Raw genomic sequence first — 4,841 nt, 5'->3', positions numbered from 1 at the left:
TGAATAGGAAGGAGCTTCTTGTGTTGTGGTCCCAGTTAGTTCATTCATTTTATTATTCTCCTTGCCTGAGACTCCTTCAGCAATGACACATTTTTTAAACCTCAAACAAATATTTTAATGGGCATACTTCTCAGTCTTCAAACATCAAAGTTGACATTTTAAAAGATAAAATATTGCCCTCAAGTACATACATAGGCAGTAAAAGTGTGATGAACTACTGGAAATGATAAACAACAAATTGGGATAATGGTCACTACCTCATGGTGGTGGTAGAGAGAGGGTTACTATATACTGATAAGGAGTAATAGTTTAGACTGGGTATTTAGTAGGTTATTCAGTGTACTTTTGCAATGCCAGAAATAATTCAATAAGGAATTGAAAAGAAAATATTACATCTCCTCACAGTGTTTGTCATTCTCCCTTGCAGATTCTCCTCCAAGCCTCTTTTCAATCAGTGGTATTCCCTGTCTCCTGTGAACCTCTGTCAACGTCCTCCCCCTTCTCCTTGTTCCTCGAAACTTGATTGACATTCCACCCTCTAAACTTGACATCCATTTTCACTAATAACTCTCTCTTGTTGGGTGTTCCCCCATTATGTCTCATTATTTCCTTGGAAACTATGTGGTCTTAAATATCTCCATGTCACTTATCAGCCGCCTCTGCATTTACCGCAAGGGATCATGGAATTTTAGAGCTAGAACAACTTGAGATCATCTCTTCTAAACTTCTCATTTTATATAGAAAAAAATGGAGACTTAGAGATTTAACTTCATCTTCAGCAACTGCAGAACTAGGATTCCAAATGAGACTCACTTTGGGATTCCCACAAGATGACAAACCAGGAGAGGTTCTTTGCTCCTGTCCCTGAAGATGCTGTAGGGTGGGAGGGAGGCTCTTGGATCCTATAAATGAACCCCAAAAACTTACCTAGGGAAAACCCTAGGGAAGCAGAAAGTGGTTGGATGTCTCCCTCTCTTTGTGAAATGCACTCTAGAACAGAAGAAGGCCAGATACCAAGAACAGGGTCCAGACCTGGCCAGCCCTCTCTCTTATGTTGCTCTGGGAAAATAGCCACACCTACCTTATTGCCATGTGTGGCAAGAAAACAGCATTGGCCCAGTGCCAACTTCATGCTAGCCCAGAGCAGTGGGGTGAGAAGCACTGAAGCAGATACAGGGCATCCAGAGTGGGTGTAGCCCCTAGAGAAGAACAATGTCTGGGGAGGAGGTCCTGAGGATTTACTGAGAGACAGACAGTGTTGCCTGGCTGAGAGAGGCAAGAGGGGGTGTTGCTCTCAGACAGCAGCACCAGAGGCTCTCTGACTGCCGTGGGTGGTGGGCTCAAGGACACATGGGCTCATGAGAAAAAACAATGTGATGTCTAAGGAGGGCAACTGTAATAAGAGAAAGTCAAGAGACTGAAGAACCTGTGTACCAAGGGAAGCAGAACGAATGGATCAAAAGAATTAGAGTTTTAAACAAACATAACAAATATCCTCAGAGAGATGAGGGAAGATATTGGAAACACAAAGCCAGAAGCAAGCAAAAATGTTGAGCAGATGTGATAGACATACTGGATATGAAAACTGAGTGAAGTAACCCAATAAATGCATTAAATGGCAGGATGGCTATAAACAGAGAATCATAAGTGAGTGGAAGACTATTATTAGGAACTCTCCCAGAGGCATGAGAAAGAGATAAAGAAAGAATAAAAGCAAAGGTACAGAAGATTGACGTAAAAATTAGAAAAGCTAGGTAATAATAGGAATTTCATAAGAAAAAATGGAGAGGAATAAAATATTTAAAGAAAAAAAATGACCAAGAATTTCCAGAAGAGACCTCAAATTGTAAAAAGCTCTTATCTAAGGGGAAAAAAATTCAACCACAGTGAAACATAAGAATATAAAAAACAAATAGAAAATTTTTTAATTTAAATTTTTATTTTTAAGTATATTTTATTGATTATGCTATTACAGCACTTTCATTTTTTTCTCCCCTTTCTCCCCCTCTGCCCTGCACCCCCTCCTTCCAGCATTTCCCCCCAGCCCTGCCCTTAGTTCATGTCGATGGGTCGTACATACAAGTTCTTTGGCTTCTCCATTTCCTACACTGTTCTTAACCTTTCCCTGTCTATTTTGTACCTACCATTTATGCTACTTATTCTCTGTACCTTTTCTCCCTCTCTCCCCTTCCCAGTCCCCCGCTGATAACCCTCCATGTTATCTCTATTTCTGTGATTCTGTTCCTGTTCTAGTTGTTTGCTTAGTTTGTTTTTGTTTTTAGGTTCAGTTGTTGATAGTTGTGAGTTTGCTATCATTTTACTGTTCATAGGTTTGATCTTCTTTTTATTACATAAATCCCTTTAATATTTCATGTAATAAGGGCTTGGTGATGATGAACTCCTTTAACTTGATCTTATCTAGGAAGCTCTTTATCTGCTCTTCCATTCTAAATAATAGCTCGGCTGGATAGAGCAATATTGGATGTAGGTCCTTGCCTTTCATGACTTGGAATACTTCTTTCCAGCCCCTTCTTGCCTGCAAGGTCTCTTTTGAGAAATCAGCTGACAGTCTGATGGGAACTCCTTTGTAGGTTACTGTCCCCTTATCTCTTGCTGCTTCTAGGATTTTCTCCTTCATTTTTACCTTGGCTAATGTAATTATGATGTGCCTTGGTGTGTTCCTTCTTGGGTCCAACTTCTTTGGGACTCTCTGAGCTTCTTGGACTTCCTGGAAGTCTATTTCCTTTACTAGATTAGAGAAATTCTCCTTCATTATTTTTTCAAATAAGTTTTCAATTTCTTGCTCTTCCTCTTCACCTTTTGGCACCCCTATGATTTGGATATTGGAATGTTTAAAGTTGTCCTGGAGGTTCCTAAGCCACTTCTCATTTTTTTTTTCTTCTAATTCTTGTGTCATCTTTCTGTTCTGGTGGAATGTTTATTTCTTCCCTCTCGAAATTGTTGATTTGAGTCCTGGTTTCCTTCCCTTCACTGTAGGTTCCCTGTATATTTTTCTTTATTTCACTTTGCATAGCCTTTACTTCTTCCTCTATTTTGTGACCATACTCATCCATTTCTGTGAGTGTCCTGATTACCAGTGTTTTGAACTCTGCATCTGATAGGTTGGCTATCTCTTTATCAATTAGTTTTATTTTTGGAGCTTTGATCTATTCTTTCATTTGGGCCATATTTTTTTTGTCTTGTGCACTTGTTACATTGTAAGGGGCAGAACCTTAGGTATTTTATTTACCAGGGCGGGGCAACCCCAGTAGCTGTGTGTGGTGCTGTATGTGGGGGAAGGGTCAGAGAAGGAACAATGCTGCTTGCTTGGCTCTTAGCTGGCTTTCAGTCACTTCCTCTGCTACCCACAAGCAAATTGGGCCCTTCTGGTGCTGGTTCCCAGATGGGTGGGTTTGTGTACATTCTAGGATCCTGTGATTCCCTCCAACAGGCTCTCCTGTAAGACTAGGAGTTTCTTCCCCTGCCACAGCCCCCACAGGTTTTTATAGCCAGAGGTTTTGAGGCTTTATTTCCCTGCGCTAGAACCCTGGGTTGTGTGGTCTATCTTGTTCCCCAGTTGTTCCTCCTGGTTTATATGCTCACAGATGTGGGACCAAACAGTCTGGCAGCTGTTGTCTTACCTTGGCCCTCCTTGCCTGGCTGCATGTCTCTGTCCCTCGTACTGGCCTTGATGAATATGTCTGCTTTAACTCCTTGGTTGTTAGACTTCCATTCAGTTTGATTTTCTGGCAGTTTTGGTAATTTTTTGTTTTTAAATTGTTTGTTGTCCTTCTTTTGGTTGTACAAGGAAGCAAAGCATATTTATTTATGCCTCCATCCTGGCCAGAAGTCCTTAATTTTTTATTTTAAACAGGTAATTCATACTTGTGGTTCAAAACATCCAAAAAAGAGGTGCACAGTGAAGTGTGCAACTTCCATCCCGTCTTTCATTCACCCAAATCTCACTCCTCCTCCAGATATCACTACTTTCATTACTTTTTGTGCATTTTCCAGGGAGAAAATACAAGAAGACGTGAATACATTTTTTTCCCATTTTGAAACAAAGGCGGCATGTAGACACTTCTGCCCCTTACTTTGAATCTTTTACTTAATGTATACTAGATATTTTTTTTTTCATATCAGTATAAAAAGTGCTCCTTTTAATTGCACAATTTTCTACATACTATACCTTAACTGGTCTCTCATCAGTAGACATTTGGGTTATTTCCAATTTTTGCCTTCCATAACAGTATAAATACCATTTCACATAAAGGCAGGTATATTTGTAGGATGATTTCTAAGAAGTGGGGTTGCTGGTTCAATCCATTTGCATTTCCTTTTCTGTGAGCTACCTGTGTTAACCTTTCCCGATTGATCTATTACATCTGTTGGTTGTTTCCTTATAGGTTTGTAGATTTGTAGGGAGAAACTTTTCTGTATATAAAATAAGTTGCAAATAGTTTTTACTAGTTTGTCTTTGTTTTTTTTGACTTATGGTGTTTTTTTTTTGGACAACATTTATTTTTATTTTATGCATTAAATACATTATTTTTTATGGCTTCTGGATTTTGAGTCATAGTTGAAGAGACTTCCTATTGCAAGGCTATTAAGGAATTCTCTTATGTTTTCTTCCAATACTTCTGTGGTTTTAATTTTTACATTTTTATCTTTAAGCCAACTGGAATTTATCTTGTGAGGTGGGTGTGAGGTAGAATCTGACTTGCCCCTCCTTCTGATGGTTGCCCAACAGTCTCCAAACCATTTACTGCCTAGTCCAACTTTTCTTCAAGAACATTTTCTGTTCATTTGGTCTGTCCATTCACATGCCTTTATATTGAGAC

This window comes from Phyllostomus discolor, chromosome 8 (assembly GCF_004126475.2).
Source record: "Phyllostomus discolor isolate MPI-MPIP mPhyDis1 chromosome 8, mPhyDis1.pri.v3, whole genome shotgun sequence".
NCBI classification, from domain to species: domain Eukaryota; kingdom Metazoa; phylum Chordata; class Mammalia; order Chiroptera; family Phyllostomidae; genus Phyllostomus; species Phyllostomus discolor.
The sequence above is the reverse complement of the archived record's forward strand: the minus strand, read 5'-3'. Positions refer to the sequence as shown.